Source organism: Oryctolagus cuniculus, chromosome 18, assembly GCF_051225735.1.
Source record: "Oryctolagus cuniculus isolate XC-2025 breed Fujian yellow rabbit chromosome 18, ASM5122573v1, whole genome shotgun sequence".
Taxonomy (NCBI): Eukaryota; Metazoa; Chordata; class Mammalia; order Lagomorpha; family Leporidae; genus Oryctolagus; species Oryctolagus cuniculus.
In genome coordinates, this window is record NC_142884.1 from 74,180,501 (window position 1) to 74,200,431 (window position 19,931).

The 19,931-nt window shown below is 39.3% G+C and overlaps 1 long non-coding RNA gene across 1 annotated transcript; it reads left to right on the forward strand.

Moving 5' to 3' along the window:
* The first annotated feature begins 11 nt into the window (after nucleotides 1-11).
* LOC149121035 (uncharacterized) lies at nucleotides 12-19,662 on the forward strand. The gene is made up of 3 exons (XR_016224746.1): nucleotides 12-104; nucleotides 856-939; nucleotides 17,479-19,662. It is a non-coding gene; the product is annotated as an uncharacterized LOC149121035 (long non-coding RNA).
* Nucleotides 19,663-19,931: the final 269 nt, after the last annotated feature.

Sequence of the window (19,931 nt, forward strand, 5' to 3'; positions counted from 1 at the left end):
CGTACGTAACGTGCGTCGCCCCGCCCCCAGACTTCGCGCTCCGGCGCGGGCCGGGCGCTGGGCGCCGTCCCTCAGGGAGGGTCCCGCCGCCTGAGGCGCTCTTGGTAAGGCGGCGGTTCGGCGACGCGGGGCCGAGAGCGGCCGGTACCCGGTGGGCGGACCCCCGAGAGACCGGACACGGAAGGGGCCCGTGCGCCCGTCCCCTGTGGCTTGGGCCGCGCCGCCTCAGGGGTCCGCTTCCCGCCCTTTGTGGCCCGAGGGAGGCCTCTGGCGTGTTTGCCATCTAGTCGTCTACACCGCTGTCTTCCACGGCTATCCCAGGCCGTAGGGAGAGAGCTGTAGCAGAAGTGGAGCAGCCGGGGCTCGAATCAGCACCCACGTGGGTTGCACGCGTTGCAGGCTGTGGCTTTAACCCACTGCGCCACAGTGCTGACCCCGGAGAGACCCTATTCTAATCCAAGCAATTGAAAAATGAAAAGCTCTAATGCTCCGTTATTTGCCACCCGAAGTCTATGAATTTTTTTCCCCACACCATTCTCAGGTCCCACACTTTGGGAAACATCTAACCTCGTAGAATTTCAGCTAATCACATGCAGTATCTGTGAAATTCTTGAGTTGGGTACTTTACCTGATTATTTTATTTAGTCCTTTGGAGAAAATATTGTTGTCATTGTGTAGTTAGGGACTCTCAGACCCAAAGAGAAGGGATTCCCTGGAGTTTGCACAGCTGCTAAATGTTAAAAAGTTGAGCTTTGCAAAGCTTTTTGAGTATTAAAAGACCCTACAGGTTTTTTTTTTTAATGGAATAAATAAAGTTATAATGTGCCCAATAATCACAAAAACTTTCATTCACAGTTCACTGAGACACTGCTGTACATTAGTGCATAAAAATACATGAATTCCTTTTCCTGGAGTTGACACCCTGGACGTTAGTAAGGGGTGAGTACCATGGGTGAAAGCAAACAGTGATGTGATAGAGTGACTTTTAGGCTTCTTTCAACCAAGGTGGTCTGGGATGACCCTTACCAGATGATGATACTGAGGCTTGAAAATTGAGAAAAACCTATTATATGAAGAGTTGGAGGAGGAGCACACTCAAAAGAGGGAACAGAAGTTAAGAAGGTCTTGAGAACGAGACAAAGGCCCTCTTACCAGAGTTTGCCAAGTGGGAACAATAGAGTTGAGCATGTCATAGGCTGGATTGTGTCCCCCCAAATTAATATGCTGAAAGTCCTCATTCTTGGTACTTCCAGCTGTGACTGTGACTGGGAGACTGGGTCTTTAAAGAGGTGATAAAATGAGGCACTTAGAGTGGTTCCTTATACAATATGACTGATTTCTTTACAAGAAGAGGAAATGATTACCTACAAATACCAGGTATGTGTGTACGTAGAGGGCTTCTGCAGGCCGAGGAGAATTTAGGAAAAACTACATTTACTAACATCTTGACCTTAGATTTCTAACCTACAGAATTGTGAAAAAATAAGTTTCTTTCTTTCTTTCTTTTTTCCCTAACAGGCAGAGTAGACAGTGAGAGAGAGAGACAGAGAGAAAGGTCTTCTTTTTTGCCGTTGGTTCACCCTCCAATGGCTGCTGTGGCCGGCGCACCACGCTGATCCGAAGGCAGGAGCCAGGTGCTTCTCCTGGTCTCCAGTGGGGTGCAGGTCCCAAGCACTTGGGCCATCCTCCACTGCACTCTTGGGTCATAGCACAGAGCTGGCCTGGAAGAGGGGCAACCGGGACAGAATCCAGTGCCCTGACCGGGACTAGAACCCGGTGTGCCAGCGCCGCAGGTAAAGGATTAGCCTATTGAGCCATGGCGCCAGCGAAAAAATAAGTTTCTGTTGTATGAACCACCTAGTCTGTTGTTTATAGTCTGAGCAAATTAATATACCACATAATTAAGTATAGAATACAGTTGTGATAAAAACTACCCTATGAGAAACATATGAAATACATCAGAAGTGACAGCAAGAATACCTAAACTATTCAGGCCTGGAAACCAGTCCTACTAGTGTAACATTTAAACCGAGAGCTGAAAGGAGAGGAGTTAGTTTGGGGAAGGGCCTTATAGTCATTAGCTTTGTTGTATTACTATCACCACCATCAATACACAAAGCTGTTCATCTTGTAAAATGAAAACTGTCCACATTAAACAACTTCTCAACCTCTGGCAACCACTATTTTACTCTGAATTTTGACTTGTTTGGGATTTTGAAAGAAGGGTTGCAGGAACAGGTAAAGAAATGACTTATTTTACCGTCTTCCTCCAGGGAACTAAAAGGTGGCTCTGAAGTCAGTTTTAAAGGATTGGTCCATGTCTTGTCAGCTTAAGAAAAGGAAAGCAGCATTCCCTGGAGAAATGACAGCATATGAAGGCTAAGGATGCTGGAATCTCTATACCTTCCCTGTGGGCCTCTGTTGTTACTAGTTTGATTACCCACTGAATTCTGACTTGTTTTCCTTAAACATTGATGTTGGTACTCCTTTACTCCAAAATTTATGATAGCTGTTATTGATTGAGGGATAAAATTCAGATTCTTCAACCTGCCACTAAAACTCTATGTTATCACTTGATGATGAAAGTACTTGTAAAATTAGTAAAATTAGTCCCAAGTCTCTTGCTACTCCTCAAAATGTAGTAAATGAGAAGTAGCTTAAGAGTAATAGGGTAATTTTAGCCTTTTTAAAAAAAATTATTTATTTGAAATACAAAGTTAGAAGGAGAGATGGAGAAAGAGGTCTGTCTGCTGGTTTACTCCCCAGATAGCCACACCAGCCAGGGCTATGCTGATGTCAGGAGCCAGGACTGTCACCTGGATCACCCACATGAGTGGCAGGGGACCAAGCATTTGGATCATTTTCTGCTGCTTTCTCATCACATTAGCAGGGAGCTGGGTTAGAAGTGTAGCGGTGGGGACTTGATCTGGTGCTTAACAGGGATGCTGGTGTTATTCTCTAATTTAGCTTTGAATTACAATCCCTGAAAGGAGTACTGCTGCTTATTGAAGTGTAGAACACAGAACATAAGTCTTATACTCAAATGTTAACTTGTGGTTACAAAGCCACGAAAACACTGGTTTTGAGAGAAGAAATATTTCAAATAGTACTTAACACAATTCCAAGTTCTTTCATAATGGAATTTGTTGGAAGTGTAAAAGTGCTGCCAACTACTGGATCCAGGAAGAAAAGGTTCCCTGAGTTCTTCACGGCTCTAACTGCTCAGTACTTTAAGTACTAATTCTTTGGAACTACTGAACACTTGCAATGGGGTTAATGCAACTGAAGAACTGAATATTTAATTTTAGCTTAAATTAAAAAGTAACACATTTGTTTGTGTGTATATATCTTTATTTTTTGGGGGAAGAAATAGATTTCACTTGAACCTGTGAAAACTTTGCATCTGGTCTGATATTGCTGGATGCATAAAATGCATATTTCAAAAACTTAAACGAAAAGTAAGACATCTTGGTATTTTTTTCATATTGATTACATGATGAAATAATAGTTTGGACATTGTTTTAAATAAAATATATCATTACAATTAATTTTTTCTTTTTTCAAATATGAGTGCTAGAAAATTTAAAATGATGTGTGCATGTAGGGCTGAATATTTCTTAACTTTTTGCTTTTTTTCTTTCTGTACCCTACCAGTTTGGAGGACCACAGTGGTTATGCATGGCTTCCCAGTGCAGAAACTAGAGTAGAACAGTATGGGTTGGGTACAAGATGGAACTCTTTAAGGCAGTGAGACAATGAAGGTGGTTTATTAAGTACTGTATTCGTTTTTGTTGATTTGTTCACAAATACTGTGTATTGAAGTGACTTATTAAACAAAACAAGGGCTTACTAGAAGAATACTGTAAGTAGATGATAGAAGTGATCATTAAGCTTCAGAACAAGAGTGAGTTAGAGAGGGAGAAAGGAGAGTAGCCTGGGGATCTAGGAAGCAGCCATGAACTTAATGCCGCTGCATTATGGATGAGCTCTAATTTTTCTGTTTTTGGAACACTACTCAGATTTTCAAAGTTAAGGACAAAGTCTGTATTTGCTAAGGGAGGGTAGGACCTGATTTACAATGCTTGTAAGACCGTCCCTCATTGGGGAGGGTAATTCTTTAAAGAGGAATTGGGTGCCCTTTCTCAGAGAAGATAGTCACTGTAAATAGCCAAAACAGCAATGCCAAAGACATATGTCCACTTAAGACAGAAGGGAAGAGATTTCCTTTGAGGCAGCCTCAAAGACAGATAATTGGTTGAGTATCAGTTGGGGAAGTCATGTCACTTATTCTTTCTTACAAGTCTGTTCCCCCTCCCTGGTTCCCTGTTGTCTTCATTAGGCAAATGTTTATTGGCCGCCTGTTAAAAGTGAGTTGTGACTCCAGGTAAACCAGCCTAAAAATCTAAGTAGTGTAATTCCCTTCTGCTGTAACGTTCAGTTACTTATCAAGTTGATTCAGTTACTTATCCTGGATATCTTGGTTAAGTTAGAACATTAGTACTAGGAATGACCTTGTGATATATCCGTGTAGTTCCTAAACACCAGTCAATTATATGACAGAATGTCTAGGGGAAGTTAAAATACATCATAAACAACAACAAAATACCTGATTCCCTGGATTATTCTGATGCTCAGCCAGGACTTGGCAACTACAGTGCAAGATGGACCTTATTATATATACCAAATTATGTCAACTCAGAATTCAGGTTTGTTAATATTATATTTAGCTTTCCTTTTACTGTGCTCCCGTTCATCCCTTCTTTTCTATTGCTGTGAGTCTATCCCTGAATCTGTGCCTAACTCTTACTATTTTATGAGTGCCTCTATAGACTTAACTTTTCTTGTGTGTTTTGATTTTTTTTAAACAAGTATTTTGGGGTATTTCTTATGTTCCTGGCCATTTAGTGTAAGTCAGAGAAACCACCCCTGTTCTGAAGGTGTGCTACAAACAAGGGTATAGATCCTAAGTATTGTCATAGTTTTGCAGGGACCTGAAACTGAATTTGAGAAGCTTTGAGAGCCGCCGCCTTCTTCTTTTTTTTTTTTTTTTAACAGTTAATAGGGATGCATTTTATTAATTATTTTCTCAGAATACTTGGACAAAGTCTTCAGCATAGTTGGAATGAATAAATGAATATTAGAGACTCTAGAGTACATATACACACACAAAATTTTTATACATATATGTATATATACCTACACACAAATTAGATAGGAGAGAGGGAGAGCAGAGAGAAGAAGGGAGGAGGGAGAAGGAGAGGGGCACAGAAATTGATTTAATCCTCACTTCATACATTCTTGGCACAGCTAAAATTTTGAACTTACCTCTCCTCTGCACTCGTGAGAACCTTCTTAAGGGAAGTGTCTAAGCAGAAACGTCCGAATGAGTTATGACAGCCAGATATAAAAGGGAAAGAGGGAGGCGGGAAGGATGTTTCAGTCAGATGGAAAAGGGTTTGAATGATGCCTGTTGTGTAAGTGACAAGTCTGGAGAGACAAGCTAGGGCCAGATCCTAAGGTCCTGTGTTATGTTGTATTGCTAGGATTTTATCTGAAAGTCACAGTAAAGCTATTGAACTGTTTTAGGTAGGAGAATGACACCATTTAAAAATTGAATAGAATTGTGTCATTCTTTAGATCATTCTGACTAAAGTAGAGTAGGAAAATGGAGGAAGGAAAAACAGAACTGAAGACAGGGAGAAAGCCTGACTTTCGAGACATTTTGAAGATTCTTTTAGATTATTCTTATTTATTTTAGACTGATTTCCTGTTTTAACTATTTAATCCAACCACTTATGAGATAAAATTTGAACTTTATAGAAAATCAAGACTTTCTATACTGGTCTTCTACCCTTGTGTCCTACCTTTTTAGCCCTAGCTTGTGTGTCTCAATTTACTCTCCCTTAGCCAAAGTGATCTACTTAGTATCCCTCCAAACATTCTACAGTTTCCTTGTATGTAAATATTCATACTGCCCGCTCAGTCTGGAATGATGCTTGGGATAATGTTTTCAACACTTTGAACTTGTCAGATTGTATATATCTCAGAGCCTGATTCAAATACCACCATCCTCTTACCTCAACCAAAAATAATAGTTGGGCTGCTTTAGTTTCAGTGTTTAATTATACTTTGCCTTTTATTGTTATCTAGCACAATTGCAGATGCAGGAAGGCAGTTTTGAATTTTTTCTTAACTGAATCACAGCTTCAAGCATAGTTTTTCATATACTCAATACTTTTTGAATGAATAAGTGAAAAACTCCTTAAAATGGGTGAGACTGCATCTTTTAAAATCATACATATCCTGGGGCCCGTGCTGTGGCACATCGGGTTAACGCCCTGGCCTGAAGCACTGGCATCCCATATGGACGCTAGTTTGAGACCTGGCTGCTTCACTTCCGATCCAGCTCTCTGCTATGGCCTGGGAAAGCGGTGGAAGATGGCCCAAGTCCTTGGGCCCCTGCACCCATGTGGGAGACCCGGGAGAAACTCCTGGCTCCTGGCTTTGGCCGTTTTGGCCAATTGGGGAGTGAACCATCCGATGGAAGACCTCTCTCTCTCTCTGTGTAACTCTGACTTGCAAATAAATAAATAAATCTTTAAAAAAATAAAATCATACATATTCTTTAATAACTTATAAACAGAATACCCTCAAAATTCTATACAGGTGAGTTGACAGTTTTTTAAAAAAATTTATTTTACTATAGAAAAAAAAGTGAAAAAAAAGGCCAAAGACTTACTAAATGAAACTAGCTTATTTTCCTGTGCTAATTCTATTCAAAATACTCTCAGTTAAAAGAGATATGATATCTTTGGACTTCTTGAGGAAGTTTCTAGAGAAACCAGTTGCTATGGGGATTATGAAGAGAAAAAAATTTTAAAATATCATCAATTCATGCAAATAAACCAGGAGACAGTTGGGAGGGACTGAGGAGGGTCTCAGGAAAAGGATGTAGGAATTAAGTATTAGGGGAACTTTTTAGTGTGGACATCAAGCCACAGCTGAGATGCATATTTATTTTTTCCAAGGAGAAGAGTAATTTCTATGTTCACCAATAGGAACAAGAGAAATGTTTTAAATCAGAGGACTGGGGAGACCTAATGGTCTTTTTAGCTAGGACAAGTTATTTTCGAAAAGCAGAGACCAGTTTATAGAAATCAAAATAACTGAAAAAGTAGGCTGATGAGACTCTGCCAAGTTAAGGGCAGTGGTTCTTACCTTTTTATAGCCTTTTCCACTCCCAAGAATAGGAGTCCTGCTATTATGAAAACAAAAAACCCATATTTTTCTTATAAGGATACTTCATGATTGTACCTATTTTGTTATCTATTGTTTATTGAAGGTTTTGCAGACATAAAAATGTGTTTTGCCTTTTTTGAGAAATCTTTCCTGTTACTACTTAAAATATAGTAAAAAACCTGCTCTCCTGGATTTCTGCCTGTGTGCTGAGAGCATGCCTGAAGAATCAGTGACAGGTGTATTCAGCCCTGCATACTCAGCAGATGGTGTGGGTTGATGGAGAGTGAATTAATTTTGATAATGATGCTGAGTCCCTTTCACACTCTTCTGTCCCACTAATGTTCTTACTGTAGTTGGAAAGTCCTGGCCTAGAGGGCATGCGCATACCAGGAAAAAGGTTTTTATGACAAAAATGAATAATGAAAACAAAATCCAAGTTCTCGTTTTGAAGCCCTGTAAGATATGAGAGGACAGCCATTTGCTTGTAGCTGTTTTGTTAGATAGCAATGATGTTTGTGATAAAGAGGAAAAGAATTTAATTAGATTACTTTGATTAAAAAATATTAGTTTTTCAAATTATATTACAAAAGTAATATATTTCATTATAACAAATACAAAAATACAGAAGTGTACAAAGTAGGAAACTCAAAGTCTCCTCTTCTCTTCCTCAGCTCCCATTCCTCAGAGGCAACTTCTGTTAAATCTCTTACTTTTGAAAGTTTGCACAAAAAGAATACTCTATAAACTGTTTTTTGTGTTGCGTTGAGAAATATATCCATGTAGGCATTGCAAACAGTTCTAATCTCTTTTCCATCTCTAATGAATGTTTCTTTTTTTTTTTTCAGTGAGGTTTGACCTGTAAGTTAATACCACCTGGCAAACTGAATGAACTTTTAAGAAGTGAATTCATACTTAGCAATGTGTTATGTGAAGTCCATCTTACAAATTACAATTTTGGACAGATGTTTTTTATTTTATTTTGTTTTATTTTTTTGACATGCAGAGTGGACAGTGAGAGAGAGAGAGAGACAGAGAGAAAGGTCTTCCTTTTGCTGTTGGTTCACCCTCCAATGGCCGCCGCGGCCGGCGCGCTGCTGCTGGCGCATCGCGCTGATCCAAAGCCAGGAGCCAGGTGCTTCTCCTGGTCTCCCATGTGGGTGCAGGGCCCAAGGACCTGGGCCATCCTCCACTGCACTCCCGGGCCATCGCAGAGAGCTGGCCTGTAAGAACCGGACAGAACCCGGTGCCCCGACTGGGACTAGAACCTGGTGTGCCGGCGCCGGAAGGCGGAGGATTAGCCCATTGATCCACGGCGCCGGCCCTGGACAGATGTTTTTAAATGAAGCATGGAATAATTTTTATTCTTGCTAGAAAAAGTGAGAGAGAGAGATCAGAATGTGATATGTCTGAGAAAAATTTCCCATTAAGCTATTTCATTCCTGCCAATGCATTCTTAACAGCACTGGGGACACTGAACCCTCATCTCTGACGATAAAATGGGGTAACATATTTGAAAACACCTTGCCACACGTGCAAAGCTGTGCAGCTGTAAAGGATGGTTATTGTAGCATGGAGGCAGGTTACTTTTATAGTGACTGTTAGAGGACTGGTTGATATTTAATGGAGTAGTCTATATGAATTAATTGTCATGAAGCCACATCTTTAAAAACTATTGCACATTTTTATTTTCTTTAAACCCACTTATACCCAAATCTAAGAATTCATTATATTTCTGGGTTAGCAGGAATTAAATTTAAATATTTATTAGCACAAACCTCTCCAAAATATTGTACAAAGGTTTGGGATATTAAATGGTGCTAAAGTTTAGGCTGTGAATCTCACCAGAAAATACAGAGATACCCATTGTCTCTTCATCTTGATCCATTTAGATTCTGTTCTCCCCCTGTTCTGAGTCCATGTTTGGCCTCCAGCAATCTTGGAATGACATGGAGGCCCATCATCCAACATTTCTGGGTGCCTCATGGAGATTCTGCTTTGTCTTGGCAGAATCTGTGTCTCATTGGACCTTCTGACCTCTGTTCTCTTCTCAATATAAAAAAAAAAAAAAATCCCGCTTTCCTTTTAGAAACTACTAGTCTTTTTGTCTGCCTCCCGGCTACTGGGACATTCATCTTCAGTGCATATAGGCCTTTACCAAAATCAGGAAAAACGGTAGAATTCAGGTAGCTTTCCCTGGATGCCTTATAAAAGAGAGAAGAGATATTAAAAGCCTGGGCACTTTAATGGAGCTTTTGAGGTATATGTAGAGAAAAATAGATTAAGGACAAAAAAATTTTCTGTTCCAATGACATAGCAAAGATCTTCTCTTTGCTTTATGCATAGCAAAGTTTTGGTGAGCATGTTCCAGATTATATCTAACCTATCTGGATGAATGAAACATCCAGTGTTATCTTTTGATTTCTTGACTACATAGACAAATTAACTGCTTTCCTCTTTTCATCTAACTGCAGTAATTCCACTAGAAAAGATAAGGGAAAACTCTAAGAGTTCTGATTATGATACTTTATGCTTCTCTAGACTGGTTGTTATATTTGGATTTTTATAGCATCATTCAAACTATGGGGAAGCTAAGTTGCTTTTGTTTGTGTACCTTCAGGTATACATGTTAATAATGATTAGTCTTGTTGATTGATTTATCACCTAACCAGTGAGGAATTAATTGCTGTGATTTAAAGGTATGGTTGTTTTGCATTTCATAGATAAATTTTATAGGGAGAAAAATATTAAAAACATTTAATTGTGAAAAATTCTGAAAATATTTAAAAGTACAGAGAAGGGAATAGTCTAATTATAGTGTTCTCATCAGCTCGTTTAATGATCAACTCATGGCTGGTATTGTTTTGTTTATGTTCACCCCTCTCTCCAGTTTCCCTCTCTCCATCCATTTCCTACTTTGAAGCTAATCCTAGAAACCATATAATCTGTAAATATTTCAGATGTATCTCTAAAATGTTAAGATTTGAGATGTAATCACAATGTCACTATTGCACTTTAAAGTTAAATACTGTTTTAAAACTTGAATGAACACTTTTTAATCTTATTTTAATCATTTACCCTTTATCTTCTTATTTAAAATTTAATATTTATGTCAACAACATAAATACATACATACTAAGTTATCCTGAAAGATATCCAAGTTATCTTAAGTAAAAGAGCTAGTAAAAGAATAACTTTTATAATATACTTCTATTTCTATTATCTATAATTGCTTAAACATGTAACAGGCTTAGAATCATACTCCACGCCAAGAACAATGGTTATTTTTTAAAAAAGATTTATTTATTTATTTAAAAGAGTTATGCAGAGAGAAGGAGAGAGAGAGAGGTCTTCCATCCACTGGTTCACTCCCCTGTTGGCCTCAACCGCCGGAGCTGCAGTGATCCAGAGCCAGGAGCTTCTTCTGGGTCTCCCACATGGTTTCAGGGGTCCAAAGACTTGGGCCACCTTCTACTGCCTTCCTACGCCATAGCAGAGAGCTGGATTGGAAGTGGAGCAGCTGGGTCTCAAACTGGCGCTCATATGGGATGCTGCCACTGAGGCAGCGGCTTTACCCGCTACGCCACAGCACTGGCCCCATAGTTGATATTTTTAAACCAAGAGTGATTATAATTGGTTTTGGGAATAGGGAAAGGACTCTCATTTTTAACCTATTTTTTAAATATTTATTTATTTATTTGAAAGTCAGAGTTACACAGAGAGAGAAGGCGAGGCAGAGAGAGAGAAAGAGGTCTTCCATCCAATGGTTCACTCCCCAATTGGCCACAATGGCTGGAGCTGCGCTGATCTGAAGCTAGGAGCCAGGAGCTTTCTCTGGGTCTCCCACGCAGGTGCAGGGGCCCTAGGACTTGGGCCATCTTCTACTGCTTTCCTAGGCTGTAGAAGAGAGCTGGATTGGAAATGGAGCAGCTGGCATTTGAACCGGCGCCCATATGGGATGCTGGTGCTGCAGGCGATGGCTTTATCCCCTATGCCACAGCGCTAGCCCCCCTAGTCTTCATTTAAAAAAATATTTATTTATTTATTTATTTATTTATTTTCTTGAGAGGTAGAGTTACAGAGAGAGGGAGAAACAGAGAGAAAGGTCTATCCATTGATTTGGAGCTGAGCTGATCTGAAGCCAGGAATCGGGAGCTTCTTCTGGGTCTCCCACATGGGTATAGGGACTCAATCACTTGGGCCATCTTCCACTGTTTTCCCAAGCCACAAGCAGAGAGCTGGATTGGAAGAAGAGCAGCTGGAAAATGAACGTGAGCCCCTATGGGATGCCGGCACCACCTGTGGAGGCTTAGCCTACTGAGCCACAGCCCTGGCCCTTCATTATTTTTTATTTGTAAAAATATATTATTTTTGAAATCAATTTTTCAAAAGGGAATTCATGAAGGGAAGAACTTAAGTATGTGAAATAAGAGATGCTCTTAGGTCAGGACATCCTGTTCAAATATCACTCGCTGGTTGATCTTACTCCTGGGTTAGTAAGAGCAGCAGCTAGCATATATAGAGTGCTGGCTGTGTGCCAGTGGTTTTGACATGTGCCTTCAATCTGATGATTTATTTCTTACCATATTCCTTTGAGGTGAGTATAGTAGTATTCCCATGTTAAAGATTAAGAAAACAGACGTAGAGCAGTTAAGTAACTTAGCAGAGACTTGGAAAAAGCTGACCGAGACTGTGTCCTCAGCTGACCATTCTACTTCCCTGGGTTCTGAAGGATTCACTAATACAGAATGCATTTTGTTATTTCAGTCCATACTGTCTGTTTTGTTGTTTAACTTTCTTTTTTTAAAGATTTATTTATTTATTTGAAAGTCAGAGTTACACAGAGAGAGGAGAAGCAGAGAGAGAGAGAGGTCTTCCATCCGATGGTTCACTCCCCAATTGGCCGCAATGGCTGGAGCTGTGCTGGTCTGAAGCCAGGAGCCAGGAGCCAGGAGCTTCTTCCGGGTCTCCCATGTGAGCAGGGGCCCAAGGACTTGTGCCATCTTCTTACTGCTTTCCCAGGCCATAGCAGAGAGCTGGATTGGAAGTGGAGCAGCTGAGTCTCGAACTGGTGCCCATATGGGATGCTGGTGCTTTAGGCCAGGGTGTTAGCCCACTGTGCCACATTGCCGGCCCCTTGTTGTTGAATTTTTCATATTGAGCTTTAACTATTTTATGTCACTATAATTTCAGACAAGACAGAGTAGTAATTCCTCCCATTTTGCATTTTGTCCTTTGCTCATAGAATCTGGCTGGCCTGAAGAACTGAATAAACAACTTAAAAACAACTTCATGTTTTTTTAAATTTAGGAAAAATTTTATTTATTTTTACTTTATTTGAGAGAGAGAGGGAGGGAGAGAGAGATTGAGATTTTTCACTCTTTGCTTTACTCCCCAAATACTTGTGGTAGCTGGGCTAGGCTAGGATGAGACCAGAAGCTCAGAACTCAGTCGCCATCCCATGTGGGTGGCAGGGACCCAGCTGCTTGAACCTTCACCTGCTGCCTTCTAGGGTGTGCATTAGTAGGAAGCTGGAACTGGAAAATGGAGCCAGTGCTCCAACTTAGGCACTTTGATATGGAATGTAAGCATTCCAGGTGGCATCTTAACTGCTACACAGAACACCCACTCAGATTTTAGGAATATTTAAATGACGGGCAGATGGGTCTTGTCATCAGTGACTTTTGCATTGTTCTGCAGCTGCCTAATGTTTTCTGTTTTTGGTGGAAAATCTGATAAAATTATTTAATTTATTCTATAAACATCAGGGAAAGAGTTTGTGATATAAGGAAGTAGACATGCCCAGAAATTTTATTTGGAACACATTCCAAATCATAGATGTAAATAAGCTATTAATATATTTTAAAAGCATGTTGTGGATTATTTCTTGCATAGTATAGTGAATTTATTTTTCTCAGCTTGACCTTAGCATTCACAACATTTTGGATTTCTTGGACATGTTTTGTTCAGGAATGGCAAATTAACTTTTTATCTAAAACACGAAGAGTGCAATTAGGAAATCAAATTTATCTATAAAATAACATAATCATGGACACGTACTATGATACATGAATTATTTTTGTATTCAGAGCATTATTCCTTTATCTGTTGAAGAAAATTGATAAATTGCTGTGTACCCAAAAGATAACTGTTCATACCCCAAAGCAAATGGATCCTTAACAGTAATTTTCTTAAAATGTTCAAGTTGTTATTTAAGAAGAAGACATTTTTATTCTTTGCACTCCTTTGTCTAGCTTTTCATCAGAGGTCTGAGGAGCTGGGTTGAGAAAAGGCCTCTGACAAGATGGATAATCTGGAACTTAGACCACTTGACGTCCCTGTTTACACACAGTGAGAAAGTACAACAAGGATGAACTACTTCATAGACTCAGGACCAGGACAACACTCTATTATCCAATCCTGCTTCTATTCTTAAGATAAGATTACAGACTTTAGTCATTTAGATTTAAAATTTCACACTTCAGATAAGCTGAAAGATAGGTCACTCTAGTGGGTAGTTAGTTCACAGTGTTCAGAGATGGAAATCTAATATTAATCCTGGAAATGTGTAGATCTCTACTATATGCCTCTGTGTTTTGATACCCCAAAAAGGATATTTTGAGAAATCCCTCATAAATATTCATAATTATGTTTGGTGAGATGTTTTAAAATAATTCAATTCTAACTCCTTTTCAAGTTCCAGACAGAGAATACGTTTAGCTGTGAAGGGGAAAGATTTTACTACTGATGTCGTGAAACATTATAACTTGCTTTGAAAGATCATTAGGTAAATCAAGGGCTGAATTATAGGAAACCCAATTTTGTTGCCTACCTTCTTAGTAGGTTTCATGCCAGTGTCTGGGAGCCTTGTGAATTTAGGTCTCATAATCTGTGACCTTATTCCTCTAAGGAGGTGGGATTTCCCTGTGTCTTACGTAGAGTGGCCATTTATTTCTTCCTTCTTCTGGATCACCTTGCGGGTGTCACTAGAAGGTCCAGACATGGGTATTCAGTTGGGTCATAAAGGTAATCGTAATAAAACCATTTGGCAGACAAGGATGTCTGCAAGGTCATGACTTTCATGGCATTTTAAATGTTAGGGCTGGAAATGTTCTTAAACATCTCTACTCAAATTCTTTATTTGACTCACTGGAAACAAGCCCTAACCAGTTTAAGCAACTAGTTGCAGTTCCAATACTATATAAACCAGTATTGCACCGTAGTTAAGTGATTTGGTCTGGGTTTTAACAACAGTGTAGCCTTGACCAGTTTATGTAATTTTGCACTAGTTTCCACATCTGAAAATGAGATAATCGTAATACATAGTTTACAGGATATTACAAGGATTAAATAAGTGAATACAGGTTAAACAGCACAGTGTCTGGTATGTGGTGAGTACTTAATGAATGCAGTTGAATTTGGAATTTGTGTTTCCTACCTCTAACTTGGTGGTTTTATCATTGTACCATGTTGTGTCTTCTGACATCCCTTAAAATGTCACAAAATATTGTAATAGTCATGATTTCACATTAAAATTGATTAAATGTTTGAGAAGAGAACACACATTTAACAAACATATCATGACCTTTTTTTTTTTCCTGTGTGGGAAATAGACATACAATAAAGGAAAATTTTAGAAGTGAAAAATAAAACAATTTATGTCAGAATATATTCAGGTAATTTATTTCCCTTTAATAAAGGCACAATTCCTAATTTGCATAAACAATTGACCATTTTTGTAGCTCATTAGATAAATTGAGCCAGATCAACCAACATAAACTTATTACAAATGCACATCTGGACTATGAAACAGTTATTGGAAACTCACTGGAACTCAGATTTACAGTAAAGAGAACCCTTGATTTTTCAATAAAAGAGGAAATGTATATTCTAGATTTAGATGATATGGATTTATCAATGATTTGTGCTTCAATTATAATCACTTACAGCCTTTTGAAGAGAGATCCAAATCTTTCTGGCTCCCTGTAAAGACTTATTGGTAAAACAACAATGGTTAATATTTGATATATAATACTGTCCACCTGTTAAACTGTTCATGTGGCTTGAACCTTGGTGTAATGAGTTACACTTTTTTTCTGTTAATATAATGGCAGACGCTTTAGGCTATCTGTTGCAACTAACTTTCTCACCAGCCTTGTTTCTTGCTAGCAGAAATCTAATTTTTCTCAAAGTTGGGGCTTCTCTCAGCTTTGGAAGGAGGTGAATTTTGAATAGTCTAAACCAGACATTTGAATTACTACCCTTCCAATGATTGGCTTTGGCATGGGTTTGTGATAGAATTTTAACCAGTGAGTACAGAGAGAGAGTGTTTGAGAGGGGTGGAGGTTGGGTTGTGATGTTGGGGTACTTTCATATAAAATTTATACTTAGAAACACTTCTACCTCTGATAGTTGTTGTCTTTCTATGATGCCTGGAATTGCAGAAACCATCTTAGGACCTTAAGGAGACCCTGCCTTGGAGGGTAAGCTATCGTATGTAGGCTAGTAACATGGAAAGGTGGAAAGAATTTGGGTTATTGTTGATGCTAGTGAATTACCAAATGGATTCACCTTGGAGCTACTCTGATCTGAACTTCCTGCTTTGTGGAACAATAAAAGTCAATATTTAAGCCAGTTTTTGTTGCCCTTCTCCCGTTTTTAACAGATAAATCACTAGTTGATATTATATGAAATCGTTTATAATTCTGGTTCATTCCTTGTGTTCTTTTATCATAGTTGACAGAATGAGCTGAATGAATTCTGAAGTAAAGTCTCAGTAGAATGAGGCATAGCCTTCTTCTCTCATTTTTTCTCTTGCCAGTTACCACTATCTCAATATTTGTAAACCTAGTATTAATATCTTAATATTAATATCTTAGTTAATATTAATATCTTAATATTTGTAAGCTTATGTTAACCAGTGGCATTTCTTTTTACTTAAATTAGTGTTTTGAGGTCTATCTTGTAAATATTAAAATTACCAAGTAGTTTTCCCTTGGATCCTTATTTTATTGTAGTATCTTTTCCCCTTTTCAAGTTCTCAGGGGATACAGTGTGCTTAAGGAAGTCAGCTTGGAGGGGAGATTATCAGAGTCAGCTCAAAAGCAAGCCACCTCTTTTGGCCTGATGTACTATTTTCCTAACAAAAATGCTTAATGTAGAAATCCTAAAGTTAACTTTCCATTTTTAAAAAAAGTCATGAGCTCAGAATCATACAACAGCAGCTGTAAAAGAAGAAGACTGAACATATGCGAGTTGAGATTCCTGTTGTGTTAAATGAAAGAAAAATTAATTTGACATATTCTTAACATATATTTAATTTTTTGCTGGTATTTCAGCATAGATTTATGTAAATTTATTCATGTAAATCACCAGGGCTACAGATAACAGGAGCCTTTAAAAATAAATGCATCTGAATAATGATCAAGTCTATAAGGAAGTCCTACCACCTTTGGAAAATCTTCCTGAATGTCATTCCTGAAGAAGTCACCGTATTTCAGCTACCGTCCTGTAACATGTCATTACTTATATAGTTACTGAGACTAGTGTTTTCTTTTACTGTGTAAGTAACTCTTCTTTGAATGTAGTTGCAAGAGGTTTATCCTCAAACTCACTAGGAATCAAACTATGAACATAGGGGAACAGGATCTCATTTAAGGATGACACTGGGCAGTCAGGTATTTCTATCAGTCATCCAGGAAAAGCAAACTTGAAGTGGACAGAACAAATGGAGGCTGTTAGGAGAGATCCTTCCGAAAGTTCCTGAGGGAGGCAGACCTCAACCCTTGGCATCACCATATAGTGGTTTCTTCTTCTCTTGGTAATAAATAGACTAATACTGTGGTCATTATTCTTCATCAGAGAATAAAACTCTTAGGCTCTTTTGCAGTAGACTGTATGTCTACATGCTGTATGTCTACATTGAGGAAGACAACTACCTGCTAGCACATTTAGTAGGCATGTCTCTGAAGAGAAAGTGGGAGAAACTCATTTCCTACTGTCTGATATAAGGCAAAAACAAAAGTGTGGCTGTATGGTACCATGGGTTTTTGATTTCTTTCTTGGTCAAAACTTTGGGCTTACTTGTTGGGACACTTTCTTCCAATTCAGTCTCTGCAGAAACTTGTGTACATGAGGGAAGCTACTCTGTACACATCACTCCTTAATTGAGCAATGCCGGTGCCGGGTTTGTATGATTAAAGGGGCCCACTGAGCTTTTTTTTTTTTTTTTTTTTTTGACAGAGTTAGTGAGAGAAAGAGAGAGAAAGGTCTTCCTTCTGTTGGTTCAACCCCCACATGGCTGCTACGGCCGGAAGCTACACCAATCTGAAGCCAGGAGCCAGCTGCTTCCTCCTGCTCTCCCATGTGGGTGCAGGGGCCCAAGCACTCGGGCCATCCTCCATTACCCTTCCACAGCAGAGAGCTGGACTGGAAGAGGAGCAACCGGGACTAGAACTCCGCGCCTATATAGGATGCTGGCGCTGCAGGCGGAGGATTAACCAAGTGAGCCCTGGCGCCGGCCCCCCACTGAGCTATTGTTTGGCATTGCATTTGATAGGAAAATGTGCAAGATATTTTCATGAGTATTTATTTATTTATTTATTTTACAGGCAGAGTGGACAGTGAAAGAGAGAGAGACAGAGAGAAAGGTCTTTCCTTTTGCTGTTGGTTCACCCTCCAATGGCCGCCGCGGCCGGCATGCTGCGGCCGACGCATTGCGCTGATCCGAAGCCAGGAGCCAGGTGCTTCTCCTGGTCTCCCATGTGGGTGCAGGGCCCAAGCACTTGGGCCATCCTCCACTGCACTGCTGGGCCACAGCAGAGAGCTGGCCTGGAAGAGGGGCAACCGGGACAGAATCCGGTGCCCCGACCGGGACTAGAACCTGGTGTGCCGGCACCGCTAGGTGGAGGATTAGCCTATTGAGCCACGGCGGTGCCGGCCATGAGTATTTATCTTATGGCATACTGAAGCTTCTTTTGTGTCATCACGTAAAGTACAGTTTATGCTGGAGATGAGATGTATATCTAATTCTGAAGGATCTTAGAACAGACCCTAAAGCTTCTCTTTAATGAGATCCATGAGCTTCAGATCAGTGTTGAATCATGAGCTCCTTTGGGGAATATGAAGAGAATAATCGTGGGGGCCAAGAGGTTTGTATAGCTGTCATGTTGGACTCTGCATTTTGTAAAAAGTAAAATAATCAATTAAAATGTTTAGCTTGTTTCATGTAGATTAAAGAGTGTCAGGAAAGGGGTGTGTGTGTGTGTGCATGTGTGAAATCACTGGCCAGCCCCTCTAACCTCTAGGAGAATCTTCTTCCAGTTCTGAAAGAGTTCAGGTTTTATATTTCACTTCAACAAGGGAGGTGAAATTCCATTCTCGTAACATAGAGCCTCATCTAGTTATATAATAGGTTACATTAGTTTTCACATCTTAGAGAATGCTTACATATCTTCAAGTGTTTTTGTTCTGTTTCCTTCACATATTGTAACCTCTTTTGTGTGAAAAGATTTATAATCTAAATCTTTTGTATTCTTGAATGTGACACACACTGTGAACTGCAGGGATTCAGTAAATCCTGATAACTAACCAGTTTCAACTAGTAGATAAGATAGGCCTTTAAAACTTACAAAATAAGAATGTCAGCAATTAGCAGCAGGAGCAATCTAAAGCTCTTAAGGAATCTATTTAGGAAAGGATGTGTAAACATTTCAGTTGTCTTGGTAGCATTCTCCCATGAGTTCTACTTTTTAATGGCAACAATAGACGTAATTGAAGCACTTGGGCTACTGTCATCATCAAGTCTAGTAAGCGCATGATTGTATAGTACACACTTTCTTTTATACCTCCCTAATGAATCATATGCAGATATCTATTTTGTTTTGCAATATCTTTTCATTATTAATTCAAATGCCTCTTTTTCTGCGCAGTCTAGTGTGGTATAAAGCAGAGGAGGGAGGCCAGGTCTTTGGGGTGTCAAGATTTTTCTTTCTCCTTGGCTCATTTGGTCCATTCTTTGGCTTCCATCTCTTGAATGCATACCTGCTTCTCAATGAGCATTTAATAGTAACCATGAGATCCATAGTCTCTGAGATATGCAGGGACTCCAGGCTGCAGATGAAGGAAGAAGCAAACAAACCAAAATAGATCTGCGTTGGTTAATGAAGATCACAGATGGAAAAACTTTTTTTTTTCTCCTGTGGACATGCTGGGATTTTAGAATTGATGCTATTAATCAATCTGTCCTAAAGTAGAAACAGTTGCAAATATGTAATATAGAGTATCAGTGGAATAGAAAACAAACCTTTAACTATGCCTAATTTTTTTTGAAGTTGGAAAATGTTGCCAGCCTGTTTTTGATGTAATTGAAAATGTTTAGAAGCTTTCCTGAAGAGTTGATTAATATATCAAAATCAAAAAAGGCAATTTTGAGTCTAATTTTGTTTGTTTACTATGTAATACAAGATTCTTGGCTTTGAAATTCTGCCATGCAGGGTGAAAAATGACTGTCAGTGTGAAACAAAGTAGTCTACTGAAAAGAACATTGTGTCTAATAGGAAACAGCTGATAGCCCCGTAAATGATATCTGGAATTACATTATCTTAATCATTCTGATTCGTTCCTAGTGGGCAGAGTAGTGAGTCGAGATTTGGCTAAGATTTGCCTCTCTTACTCCTTGGTTCAAGAACCTCAAA